The 15,000-nt window shown below is 40.2% G+C and overlaps 1 protein-coding gene and 1 long non-coding RNA gene across 2 annotated transcripts in view; both read left to right on the top strand.

Moving 5' to 3' along the window:
• Positions 1–15,000, top strand: part of LOC136841781 (mucin-2-like) — a 244,327-nt gene that overhangs the window by 138,581 nt on the left and 90,746 nt on the right. The window lies entirely within an intron of this gene.
• Positions 9,529–10,531, top strand: LOC136842115 (uncharacterized). The gene is made up of 3 exons (XR_010854177.1): positions 9,529–9,717; positions 9,902–10,018; positions 10,338–10,531. It is a non-coding gene; the product is annotated as an uncharacterized lncRNA (long non-coding RNA).

Raw genomic sequence — 15,000 nt, 5'->3', positions numbered from 1 at the left:
GGCTAATTTTTTTACTGCTGAGTCATACTGTCTAAGAGTAGAATCTCTTTTATCTGATTCTAAAAACAGAGTGTTGACAGGGTCAATGTTCGCTCCTTTTTGGGCTGCGAATTTTATAAAGTCCATAAAACTAGGGCATTCTGAATTCTTGAGGAAGCTGACACAGTCTTGGTTTGTACTGTCTGGGTCAGAATGGGCTTGGGAACTCCAAGACTCCGTAATCCCAGTTCCTGAAGGAGAGGGAACCAATTGCTCTTCGGCCAGTAGGGGCTACTAGGGCTGGTTGACCCTTGAATGTCCTGAGTTTGTGTAATACTTTCAGCAGTAAATTTATTGGAGGGAACAGATAAATCTTTCTCCCAATTGTTCCAATCTACTGTCATTGCGTCTGTGGCGAACGCCTGAGGGTCCAGGTTAGGGGCCACGAACAGGGGAGCTTGAAGTTGCTCTCTCCGTTGCGAACAGATCCACTTGGAGGCCCGAACCCGGAACGGCAAATCCATTTGAAAGATTCCATGTCCAGGGACCACTCCGTCTCCAACGGGGTAGCCCTGGACAGGGAATCCGCCACCACGTTCCGCACCCCGATAGGTGGGTGGCTGACAGGTGCCAGCCGTGCTTGTTCGCCAGGGAGAAGATAGCAACCATTACTTGGTTTACTCGACCTGATTTGGAGCCGCCCCCTGTTGATGCAATGAACTACCACTGCGCTGTCAACACCAGCCTGATATGAATCTGGTTGGGGGGGCGGATTTTCTTCAGAGTTAGAAAGACCGCCATAGCTTCCAGGGTATTTATATGGAACTGCTGAAACATTGTGGACCACGTTCCTTGTACTTTCTGTTTTGGTGAATATCCCCAGCCGCTTAGGGAAGCGTGTGTGTGGACAACTAGTGCCGGAGGGGGAAATTGAAGGAACTGTTTTGGACAGGCCTCTGACTGTGGTCCAAGGCCGCAGTCTTGTCTTTAAGATTCGAGGGATAGAGGAGACCTTGTCTCTGAGCTTGACATTTGCTCGACTCCGCCACACTCTGTTTATGTCTTTTAATTTCGCTTTTAAGAGCAGGTCTGTCACTGAGGCAAATTGAAGAGACCCAAGGACTCTTTCTTGGGATCGGTGGGATGCCGATGGATTTTGAGGAATCTCCTGGTGAGAGATGCTATCTCTTTCCTCTTGGGAGGCGGGAGAGATAACGTGTGAGAGGACAGATCCCACTGGAGACCCAGCCACTGAAACCGGGACTCGGAGTCAGGCGGGACTTCTCTCTGTTCAGCTGAAAACCTAAGCGACTCCAGGAAATTGATGACTATGGACGTAGCCTTCTGACACTCCGGAACAGTTGGTGCCCAAATTATCCAATCGCCCAGGCACGCTGCTAGGGATATCCTCGAGACCGGAGTTGTTGCACTACCGTGTCCGCCAGCTTGGTGAATACCCTGGGCGCAATGTTCAGACCGAAGGGCATGACCCTGAAGGAGTAGGCTTGATTCCCGAGTCTGAAACCGAGGAACTGAGAGAAGTTCCGCGCAATCGGGACGTGATAATAAGCGTCTGAAAGATCGATAGAGGTGGTGACGGCTCCACGCGAAGTAGAGTCCGCACCTGAGCTACCGTAAGCATGCGAAATTTGTCGCATTTTATGTAGAGATTTAGACGCGACAGATCCAGGATCACTCTTTGCTGATCGGAGTCTTTTTGGGAACAGTGAATAACCTGCCTTGAAACTTTAGGTGCCTTACTTTCTTTATTGCTCGTTTGTTGAGCAATTCTGTTACGTAATCCTGTAGGATTGATGTGGGTGGCTGGTAAAATCTGGTTAGAGGAGGAGGGTTCTTGATCCAGCTCCACCCTAGTCCTTTGGACACAATGCTGTGTGCCCAAGGGCTGAAGGTCCATTGGTCCCTGAACCAATACAGGCGACCACCTACCTGGGTTCTCTCAGTGGGAGGGAGCGGGTTTATTCCCCCTACCACGTCCAGGCCTTCCCCTTGGGGTGGTGTTGGGCTTTCCTCTATGAGGGACTTTGCCTCTTCCTCCTCTTGCAACCCTATTAAGGCCGTGAAAGTATCCACGGCCCTCATATGTGGGGTTGTACGCTGGTGAAGCCACATAAGAGGGTGCAGCTGGTTGGACCAGCACATATTGTTGAGGGTGAGCCTTGGAGGTAGAAGGCTGGGCTACTGCCGAGACCGGGACGGCTTGGACTACCGCCTGATGGTGGGGCCTCTTATGCCTCCTGAAAAACGTTTGCCTCCTCTCGTCTGGGGGCCGCCGATTCTGGGGTCTTGCGCTTATAGGCAGAAATGCCCCAGCGAGAGCGCAGACTCTGATTGGCCCGTGTAGCCTCGGCCATAACGCTTGTGACCTCTTCAGGGAAGAGGTTAGGTCCCCAGATCGAGCTTTTAACGAGCTTGTTAGGCTCGTGGCGGATAGTAGCATCGGCGAAGATGAACTTCCTGCATTCCAGTCTGGCCATGATAAACTCAAACAAGTCCGACTGGAAGCTCAGCCAGCAAGGACTTAGCCAAAACTTGGAAGAATGGCTCGTCCGAGCAGGAGACAGCAGTAGCTTTCTGTAAGGCAGCCAGAGCTCAAGGACCGGGCTAACTTAGTCCGGGCCTCAAACTCCGCCTTCAATAAGGATTCCGGCAGCTTGGGGAGCTGCTCACTGAATTGCGTGGAAGCGCAGAAGGGGTCCAGCTTCCCGACAGTGAAAGTGGACGGGGCGTCCACCCAGAACTCATTACTTCCTGGGAATACCAGGGAAGTAGGGTCTGTTTCCCTTAACTGTGGTAACGGATTACCATCGGCATGCTCGGGCCGTGAGCCAGAGCGACTTTGTCCAAGCAAGGGGTGGGTAGGTCTTCTCCCCAGGGCGAACATCGTAAAGTTGCCCTGAAAGGGGTCAACTTTGTGTTTTCTGCCTGCCACTCCGTCAGAGTGCGCAGGAGAGCCGACTGAGCTTGGTCCCTAGGGACGATGACAGTCTCCCTAGGAACCTTGTCTGACCGAATCCAAGCTTCCTCTGTGAGCCTCACGAAGCCTGGGTAAGGGGGCAAGAGATCGGGGGGGAAGAACTCCAATTCTCCAACCGTCTCGTGCCAAGACCCTCAACTGTAAGCTTGCCATCATGTTGATGGCCCGGAGCGCGCTGCACCAAGGGTTACCGACATCGAACGGGCGGAGGTCCGCAGTGTCGGGGATAACATACTGTGGTTCGGCTGGGGGTGGGGAGCCATTCCTGCCAGTATGTTATCATGACTGGCCAACTTCTCAGTTATCTTGTCAAATCTGGAATCTAGGTCCTCTGTAAAAACTTTTATAAAGTTGATTGGCAAAGGCCTCTGCATCAAAAGCAGGCTGGCGAGGAGGGCTTGGTTTGCAGCCCTCTTACTCGCGCTTTGCTGGAGGAACCAGACTTGCTCCCGGAGGCTACAGGTCCTGAAACCTTAGCCTTCGACGGGGAAGGGGCGATGCCTTGGAAGTCGAGGACTTGTAGCCCTTTGCCTTCCATGAAGTCTTCAACTTCAACTTGGGGATAGCAGACGGAGCTCTATCACCCAAGGAGAAGACTTCATGAAACCTGCAAAGAAGATACGGATGAAGCAGGGGAGTCAAACAGAGGGGGCCCGCCCCAACAACCTCACTTACCTCACCACTTACCACCTGGTCCTGCTCTGTATTCATTGGTTCCAGGTTGAGATCCAAGGCGGCTACATCCTCCGAGAGACTCAGCGAGAGGATATCCACTTGGGGTGGCTGGGTCGCATCCCGGATTTGCTGGATGATTGGGGTGGCAAGATCTTCAGGCACTGCGGCGCCGCCACCGTGCGCGCGCAGGGTAAAGCAAGTCCTCAACCTGGCGCCGAGGACGAGGGCTTCCTGACGGAACATTCCTGCCGAACCCAGCCACCCAGGCCCGGAGGGATTCCAAGGCAGACTTCTTGGAAGCTTGTCCGCCTGTAAGAAAACCAACAATTAGCTAAGAATGAAAAAGCCAGACCGGGAACTCATAAACAATATACAATAATGAGGAGCATAAAACGGGAGAAAAAGACTGTCACTTACCGACTCATCCTGGACGGTTGTGCGCAGAGAGCAAAGCAAACCTCACAACCATCAGGGTGCCAAACAACCAGGTCATCCAGTCGAACCGCACAACCAGCGTGGGTCCGCATACACCACGTGCCCGTAGGGTTGTTGAAGGAGGCGGTACACCCCGCTCCTCACAGCGAACAGTCTGTAAGTAGAAAAGTACATGAACCTCCCACCCTAAGCAATCTAAAGCTGGCAAGGCCGGGAAACTCAACTACAACCGGAATACTCGCGGAGAAGAACTCCCTTATCATAAACTGGGCCAATAAGCTCTAAATACACAGAGTGGAAGGTAAGATCTTTCAGACCCTGGAGGACTCCGGGAATGAAGGAACGAGAAACCAGAACTAACCATAAGGGCTGCCAGAAAAATAACGCGGAGCCCCGGGTGTAGGACCGACTCACGTATATAAAATAAATAAAGGAGAGTACTCTGTAGATAAACAGATTTATCTAAAATTAATGAAAAATAATAATAATAACAATAACAAGTGACGGTAAATACTCCGGAGACCGGAGGGATCCGCTCCTCTTATAAAATGTAAAACCTTCCGCCCATACTTCCCGCCGGAGAAACAAGACGGGCAAAGTGCCTCGTATGTTCATAACATAAGACGGAGCAATTATATTTTACCTATCTACGTAACCCGACGGGGAGACGAGAGGTATGGATAGTGACTCGAACACGTTCGAGCAAACAAACCACCAACCCCAACACAGCGATGCTTAGGGACGGTATGGGAGGAGCGAATCCTCTACCAATAGGAGGAGTCCCTGAACTCGGAGAAAACGCCATCTAGCGCCACCCGCGAGAGTAGAGCAAGGCTGGGGGAAGGGGAGGGGAGGAGGGGAGAGAAGTAGGCTACCAGGAAGGAACAGGAGACAGGGAGAAACATATCACCCGCTCAACTGCATCCATCCCTCCAAGAAAAGGAAACTTGGAAGGGTAGCCTCTACAACTGGGAGCTACGCGAACCTGAAGCCGACTCCTTCCTAGGCGAAGCCTAATATGGACCTAACCTAGTATAGGCTAGGAAAAAGGGAGGAGTGCAGAAGGGAGGAGGAAGCAACAGGGAGAGAAATTTTGTGCCGAGAACCAACCGGGATCGAGAAGGGGGCAAGGAGGCGACTAGCCTAGAGGAAACACATCCAAAGAACTCGATTCCCCAAATGGAGGAAGAGAACTAAGGGGGCTCACTCTGCCCACCAAAAACGACCCCGGAGGAAACAGCAACCAAAACTCCCTCAACCTGATCTCCACCCCCAGGGCAGGGATGGAAGCAAACAAGCCTACACCACAAAATACCATCACACATAAAGATTAGAACCAAAATGTGCTCAATAGGGAGCGTAGCCTACCTCGGGGAAGCGGTTAGATCTGAGGCTGCCGCTACCACCCAGAGGTAAACAACAAAAAAATAAAACAAATAAAATAAATAAACTAAAAAATAAAAGAGAGCACCATCTCCAAGCATAAAATAATTAGCCTACTTGAGACCAAAAATAAAAAGGAACCCAACCTGGGGGTACTTGGACGGGGCATCACCCTAACAAAGGCCGATAGGCCAATGAAATGTAATTTCGTAAACAAAAAGGGGGAGCCACCGCAAGGAACCACCAGGAAGGGAACCAAGGGTCAAAATCTATCTATAACGACGAGGAGACAACTCCAACAGAAAAGAACAGAGGGAGTAAATCCTGCATGTTATGGCGGGGGACGCCATGCGCATAATAAGATCTCAATATTTATGAAAATACGAGACCATAACAGCCAAAAATAGAACAAAACCCCACAAGAAGATGGTACTTAACTTAGAGATGGTAAAGCTGCTCGATGCCATCAGATGCAGAAAACCCAAATAAAGAGAGACGAGCACACAAAAGAAACGGATGCAGTCACGTGCTAGAAAATGGAATGAGGTAGGTGGCGCTGGTGTCGCCGCCCTGGCGGGTGTTGAGTGCGGGGCTGTAACGGCTCACCGCTCTGTTCCGGGATTTTGGTAGGGAGAGATCTTTCGAGTGGGTATCCGTGGTAGTGATATTTCACTCACCTTCTTTTATACCGACGTCTTCCTAGAAGACGCCACTGTAGTAATAACCCCAGCTTTCCTGAAAGCTCTTTTCTCTGGTATATCTAGCATTGTTATACCTAGAAATTCGTGCTGTAATGGAATTTCACTGGCTGACACGGGACTGAACTCAGAAATATATAATTATATATATATATATATATATATATATATATATATATATATATATATATATATATATATATATATATATATATATATATTATATATATATATATATATATATATATATATATATATATATATATATATATATATATATATATATATATATATATATATATATATATATATATATATATATATATATATATATATATATATATATATATATATATATATATATATATATATATATATATATATATATATATATATATATATATATATATATATATATATATATATATATATAGATAGATTTTGTCATGGTCACTTTTCTCGTGACCACCAGATTCATAAACTCTAAATAAAATTGGGACTGAATGGACTGATGGACTGCAACAACCCAAGGAGGAGGAAGCAAAAAGAAAATACTGATGTCTTAAACCTAATTTATTAACTAAATTATTTACATTAATTACATTAAGTCCAGGTTTTGAAAGCACAGAGACATAAATGGTCATTATCATAAAATATAAATAAAGTCAATTAACTTCAACTAAACAATCAGAATAAATAAACATTACACAGCAGCAATAAACGAACCAAGGACCATTTAAACACTTATTCATTACCAATAATTCCTTATCAATGATCAATAATACGAATCATACACTTGCTTGTCATAAATTACAATAACAATTACCAATAACAATATTATGAGCCATATACTTGCTCATCACAAATCACTAACATCATGAGCCATACTCTTGCTCCTCACTAATAAATAAACAGGTAATGAACAACATACACCACAGTGAAATAAACCAACGTAATGATTACTCAAGAGCCATACACTGCTCCTCCAACATATCTAAATGAAATATCATAAACAGTAATCATCCAAAATATCATAAACAGTAATCATCGAAAGGCCCAATCCACGATCCTCGAGGTCGACCATCGTGTTTTCAAGAGACATCACCAAAGGCCACGACAGAGACGATGCGACAGCCACTTCGCTGCCCTAGAAGCATAATATCTCTCAAAACTGGTAACCATGGTTTTGGTCACCACCTCGACCTCGGGAGCTGGGTTGACGTCCTCTCCTGACATCAGCAGGTGACCCACACCTGCCGTATCAAAAAGTGCTGCTGCTTGCTCTCGACTGCATCACGAGAACCTGTCGATCTGCCTTCCAAAACCTGACTAAGGAAGAAAAAACAAAAAGAGACAACATAACTCTCCCTCCTCTCACAAAACAGGAGTGCAGGTTAACAAACTAAACAAGGTTGTTTCAGTTTAACAACCAAAAAACCTAACAATATATATATATATATATATATATATATATATATATATATATATATATATATATATATATATATATATATATATATGTATAATATGTGTATATATGTATATATATGTATAATGAAAGTCGAAAGTAGTTGCTTTAAACCTGATGAACAGCAACGAGTTTGGGAGAAGGAGAATTCCTTGTATTTCCTTTCAGTGTACTTTATTATGCTGATGTTTCAGGACCATGTGTCCCATTTTCAAAGCTATAAATTAAAAGACAACAGAATTAAAAAAGTCTCAGATTTTAAAACTAGAAAAAAAGAAATTTTACATAAAAGTATAAAAAAGAAAACGTAACAGAAAGGAACAATGAATACCAAAATAGTGCTGAAGGCAAAAGCTGAGTGACATTCAGGGTCCGTTTGGTTCCAACGGAACTCACGAGAGGTATAGAGGTGTTGACGTGGACTGAGTATTTAATTGGGGAACTAGTTGTTTAATAAAAAGAGATTGTAGTATTGACAGTTGGTGGTCATTCGGAGCTTTGCCTATTATTTTGAAATCCTTGTAATTGATGTTATATCTGCATTTTTTTCCGTCGTCTCTTATGCATGAAAATTCGGGGTTTGATAATTTAGCACCCATCCGGTAACTTACGTCACGATGAGAGTCTAATCTCACCTTCAACAACCTACGAGTGGAGCCCACCTACTTCCCCAGGTCACATCTGGGGCAATTAAACAGGTATATGATTCCTGAGGTCATCAAAGGGTGCAGACTTTATATTTAAACAGAGACTTGACCATCATTGGATTATTAGGTATTAGTTTCAATTCGACAGCCGGCAAATATTTGTTTATTATTTGTCGTAAATCTTCAGTAAAAATGTCTATCGTAGATAAGCGGGACACTTGCATAGAAAGATAGTGTAGGTACTATTGGTATTCTGAATTTTGGTTTGAAAAATATTATTTAAAAATTTGCACAAATGTTTTGTAAAAGAGCTCAGATGGAAACATTTATTAATAAAATATTGGTGGAGATATAGAATTTCCTCGTGAAAACCATTTCAATCAGATGTTAAACTAAAGGCCCTGTGGAAGAGGGTAGACAAAGAATTTAACTAAAATTAAAAGAAACAATGGCTATAAAAATTAGAACCCAGGTTTGGTAAGTCTATTTTAAATACTGTTGTCTTTTTAATTTATAGCTTTTGAAATTTTGACATATGGTCCTGAAACATCAGCATAATAATAAAGTACATTGAAAGGTTATATATATATATATATATATATATATATATATATATATATATATATATATATATATATATATATATATATATATATATATATATATATATATATATATATATATATATATGTATATATATATATGTATATGTATATGTATATATATATGTATGTATATATATATATATGTATATATATATATATATATATATATATATATATATATATATATATATATATATATATATATATATATATGTATATATATAATATATATATGTATATGTATATATATAATGTATATATGTATATGTATATATATAATATATATATATATATATATATATATATATATATATATATATATATATATATATATATATATATATATATATACATATATATATAAAATATATAATATATATATATATATATATATATAAAACATATAATATATATATATATATATATATATATATATATATATATATATATATATATATATATATATATATATATATATACACACACACACATATACGCACACTGTATTTGTGTGTATGTAAGTATGTATGTATATATGTATGTATAATTTCAGTGATGGATATTGGGTAAAGTTTGATAAGTTTGGTCTCTTAATTGCACAGGCTGCAGAGTCAACATTAAAGGTTGGGATACTTACTATTTCTACCGGGATAATGTGGATTTTATCAGTTCCCCTGGTGGTTCATGAACATTCAGTGGCAAAGTGAGTATTACAGTAGTATTGACGGCTATACATCCCTCGGTAACTCACTCTACACTGCTAGATGTGTAATGTTTGTGTGTATAGGCCGAGACACCGTAAACCTCACTGAAGAAATCAAGCAAGACTGTAAGTGCCTGACCTTTTCTAAATATTTTGTAATACAGTATTTGATATTGATTTTGACCTTTAATGATGATCAAATTTCACTAAGCAGATAAGTGGATGTATAAAGCAAAATGATATAGAAAAGGTATTCTCTGATGTATTTACCTCATGGTCTTCATAAGTCATTCAGTTGTTGCCCTTGCAGGCTGTGAATACAACATGACGTGGTACCATCACGGCCAACCAATTTACAAGGATGATTGCGTGGGCTATGTCTGTTTAAATGGAAGCTGGTTGCAAACAGACAACTTGGATCCAAATTGTGAGCTCCTTTTAAATGTATTATTTCAAAATGGAAGTCTTTTTAAGAAGGTATAAGAGAAGTAAGGAGGGAGTGAGAAAGGGCATAGAAATAAACGATCTGTTCCTCTTCATCTGGTTTTGGCATAAGAATATGAAATACTTATCTGGGTCCACTGGGCTAACATTACTGCAGTGAGTGATACTTTGCCCCAGACTTCCTACTACTGTACAGTATTTTGTTTAATTATGAAAAAATGGCATTTTTTTATGTTACTTCAATTCTATTGTTTTTTTGTTCTATTTGTTGTTATCAGAACCTGACATGAAATATTTTCCAGGCTGTTGGAATTATGTTATTGACATTGGTTTGCAAGATTATGGTAACTATAAGTATGCAAGTAGTTATTATGACTCTTTTCAAAACATATTGGTAAAAGTCTGGTATAAAGTGAATGAAACAAGTGTCCTTGCTGACTGTCAAGAAGCAACGTGTGCCTCTCGAAACAACTGGGTCCCCACCGGTGTTGTAATCCCTGACTGTAAATAAATCACCTTGTTTAGATTTTTCCTTAATCATTACTCAAATTGAGTCATTGTAGGTTTCCTATTTCACCTTTGCAAAGTTGTATTTAATAAACTCATTATCATTTGAAGTTTTTCGTAAAAATCAGTTTTTACTTTTAATAGTATTATTGCCAGTAAGTTACACTTATTTTGAGGCATGTGAAAGCAGTTCTGTTGAGTTCATTTCTCATACTGATGAGTTTTTACTGCATTTTCTCAAGTACTGTATGAGGTCTTTCGTATCATGCTACAAAGGAATCTACTTCATAGCAAAGGCATTTTTGTCCAGAGGAGAAGGGGGAATACTTTTATTTCAGTTATATTGTCAACAAGATCATTTTTTTATGCTAAAATGTATTTAGCTCATTGTTATAAGAATTACCTGCGTTTGTGTATAGTTGGCATGTCTATTCTTGATCAGCAAAATAGTAAACTTTAGTAACTTTACTGGACTATATTGCTAGTGATTGGCTGTAGAATAAAATGCCAAATTAGGGTAACTTACTCATGAGCTTACAGTTACTTGAGACTCAATCAAAATGAATATTTAGGAGGACTTGTGAGATTTGTATGTGGTGAATATGCTCTGATACAGTACTGAAAAATATAGATAGATAGAATATTGAGAAGTACCAGTGGGATGAAATGACGTATTTATTTGACCTTCTCTGATTATTTACAGGTCACATGCTGCCAGGTGAGTTAATAATATCTTTACAGTGTGGTATAATTATGCTTCATATGTTGAGATAGCATTGCAAGGATAAAGTGGACTGATGCATATAAAGGAAACTTCAAAGGATGCCACTTGATGTTAACCATCATTGCAGGATGCAATTTTAATGGGACTCATTACAATCACACGAGGAGACTTCCAGGATGTTTCCAGGTGTACTAACGTAAGAGGAGAGTGGGTGCAAATTGGGTATATAGATGCAGAATGTAAGTGCTTGGTTTTTAATGTTTATAATAACAAAATATTCTCTGTAAAACTATTTTTGCCAAATTTTTGTCATGGAAATAACTTTTTCTTTGAAAATACTCAACATGCATTACATATTGTATAAAAATGAATTTGTATCTTATAACAAGGAAACCAGAAAGAATGATGCGCACTGATGGTAGAACATCAGTTGCTTGTCTGTTTGATAATTATACCCAACTCAGTTTTTCCTCTCATCTGTCAAAACTGGAAAATTCACCCAAAATTATAAGGTCTGGAAAGCAGTACAGTTGAGCAACATTTGTGTTTATAACACTTATTAAAAAAGATATTTTAATCACAATAAGTTCGTCATGCATAATATTCTTATATAGGCAGATGTTGAACAGAGGCCACTATGTTCAAGCTGGAAATGTCATTACACAATAGGTAAATATTCTCTTTGTAAGTGAATGGTCCAGGGAAAGTGTTTTGAATGTGTTCCTGCTAAGATGCATGCTAGTGAAGAGAGAGAGAGGTTCTCCTTTGTGTTTGACTGTTTCTGATTGACATACTATTTTGTGACAGTTTACAAAACATTAAGGGATCGGCCGGTTTCCGACTTTTAACGACCAGGTTGTTGATATATAGGGGTTTGTTGAAGGATATTGTGTGGAACTTCTGGGAAAAAATTTTTGTTCAGTGACCTTAGGTTTTGTGGCCAGAGCATTTTTCGCCAAAAATGGCCATTTTCAAAATGCATCTCCTCCTTTGCTTTTTGGTTTTAAGGGATGAGATTTGAACCACGTATAAACATATGGACCTTGATACAAAGCCGGATTTTTATTTTTTCAATTATTTTTGAGATATGAATTTTTTTTTTTAATGAAATTTTCCTGAAAAAATTACAGAAAAAAAATTGCCAAAATCAGAAACTAAAAATATTAAAATCCCCGGCTTTGTTTTAATCTACCATGTTTCCCCATGTTATATTTAAAATTTCATTTAGATTGGTCCAATACTAAGGGGAGGAGATGCATTTTAAAGCGAAAAACATGTTTTGAGAAAATGGTGTTCAAAGTTTTAGTTACATAAAAAAGTAAAAATACTTCAAACACTGTGTTACAATTAATTCTATGGTTTTAATTTTTATTTTTGGGTATTAATTAATGCAAAATGATTATAAATAAGAATATTAATTGATTATTTATGTGCCTAAGACACATTCTTATAAATTTTAGGTTCCTGGTCCCCTGTCTGATCTTGCTGCAAAGGTATTACTCTAGGCATCATAGTTGCCTACACTTTTTTATTAGTGTCTCGAATCCATCCCTTGCCAATGGATCCTGGGAATCACTACATTCACAGTTAGGGATTCGTGATTCAAGTAATTCATCAAGTCTTGCTTCACTTATTATGATCATTTTATTTTCAGGATCGTCTATAATATCAACCTCGAGCTACTGCTTTCTTTTTCTAAAATATCTTTTGCCCTTTGGTAGTGATGAACAAATAAAGAGGCGTTTAGGGTGGATGTGGTTGGTCTCTGGTCAGCAGAGATCGCTGCCTGCGCTGCGTTTGATGGGCGACAGCTCTCTCTCTCTCCGTCGCTCCATTCCCCTCTATGGCACTAATTTCTTGAACTCTTTCTTCTACTTCTCGCCTGACTTTTCCACTTGGCTTTTCCGCATTCTAGAAGCATGAAGTGAACTCTTGGACCTTTTTAGGCACGGTGAAAAAAAAAAACACGCAGAAAAATACAGAGTTCAGTCAAGGCTAGCGAGCATGAAAAATGTGTCCTTCTAGCTTGGAAGTTTATAGGCAACTCTCGGCCAGTCGCGTCATGGTATGACGTGTGTTTGTCATGGCTAGGAATAACTAAAAAAGCCGAGTAGATATTATTGACATTATACATTTCATTTCAAAGGAAGTTTTACGTAATATATATCGCAAAAACTATACCAGACTAAATCATTTGCGCTACTGGTGCTTTATGGGTATATAGTTATTGTTTACATTTTAGGCCATAACTAGAGAAATACAAAATTTTAGCATAATATTTCGTGGACACATTCTTGAACCCTATCTGAAGCCATAGAATTTTTTTGAGCAATCAACTTTAAAGATTATTGGGTTTTTCTCTTCAAGGTTTGATACTAGGAACAAGAAACTACTTACAGAAATTGTTTTAGGATGTAGCTCTACAGTGAAGCACACCTAAGAATGCTGGGTTTGGTTGTGCAGCCACCCCTTCTCCCCGGCGATAGTTAGCATACTCACCGTCAATAAGACCCTGGTTTTCTGCCGTAGGACCTAGGGGTTAGAACTAATACATGCACCTATTGATGCGGTGTAGTCGATTTGTTTGGTATGTGAAGTAATTTAACTGATGACCACCCTGTACATTTGGAGACTTTTTCGAAAGAGACATTTCTGAAGAATGCCAACGACGCACTTACTTTCCTGACATCATGTGACCTATGGAAAGTGTGTGGATTTGCCTTTTTAAAGAGAAAACTACAATCATTCTCAGCCTTTGTAGGGAGAGTAGTTAGTTTGTGCTAGGCTGTAGGGAAATAGGACCTTCTGGGATGTTAGCTGTGACTCCTAGGGAAACCTTATCCTTGATAATGAAAACAGAGAAAAAAATCGACTTTTTTCGGAGTGCTGGTAACGATGTGAACTGTTCACTATAGACCAAACGGAGAGTAATGGCTCCTTGGTCTTTTAACGGCCTGGTTGTAAACAAGAGGGCGGATGCACATGCGCAATAGCCACTTCTCTTTCTTGCAGGCTCTTTTGACGGAAAAACTGGGTTCAGCTTCGCTGAAGATGAGAAGAGAGAATGCCCCTCTTATCTTTGAGTCCATTATATACTCATCACATGTTAAGAATGTTAATCATTACGACCTGCCGTACCTATTAAAAGCCCAACAGAAGAGATTCTTTTTGATAATGGTTTTGGTCACCATGGAACTGGTAGACCATAGAAGGTAACTCCTTGAGGACGAAACAAGCGACTACGCTATCAAAAAACATATTTAAATATGTTACTCATAATACTTGTAATAGAATATAGAAACCACTGGACACATTTGTTATGTCCACTTTTAAACAAAACTGATGATCTGTGAATTGTTGGAACATAGTTTCAGTCAAATTGGTCAATGATTCTTACTAATACCATACTATTCCTATTCAGGAAGACTTGTTGAAATTATAGCAGACAAAGACTTTATGTCCTTAAATGATGGAAACTGAAAAGCATCTTTTTAGTAAGCATCCTAAGGTTTTCAGGAAAATCGAAGAACCATTTTACTCTGTAAGCTTGAGTGCACCAACATCAACAGCATTCTGTAATGAGTGTTATGATTGTTTTTAGAATAAAGTATGACATGTTTAACCCTTAAACGCCGACTGGACGTATCGTCAAATGAAACTAAATTATCTGTCGGGTGACAGTGGACGTACACCCGTACGTTGACTACAAAAATTTTCAACCTTTGGTCAACTTT

The sequence above is a fragment of the Macrobrachium rosenbergii genome, chromosome 9 (assembly GCF_040412425.1).
Source record: "Macrobrachium rosenbergii isolate ZJJX-2024 chromosome 9, ASM4041242v1, whole genome shotgun sequence".
Taxonomy (NCBI): domain Eukaryota; kingdom Metazoa; phylum Arthropoda; class Malacostraca; order Decapoda; family Palaemonidae; genus Macrobrachium; species Macrobrachium rosenbergii.
Note: the sequence above shows the minus strand (reverse complement) of the source record. Positions and strands in the feature narration are given on the sequence as shown.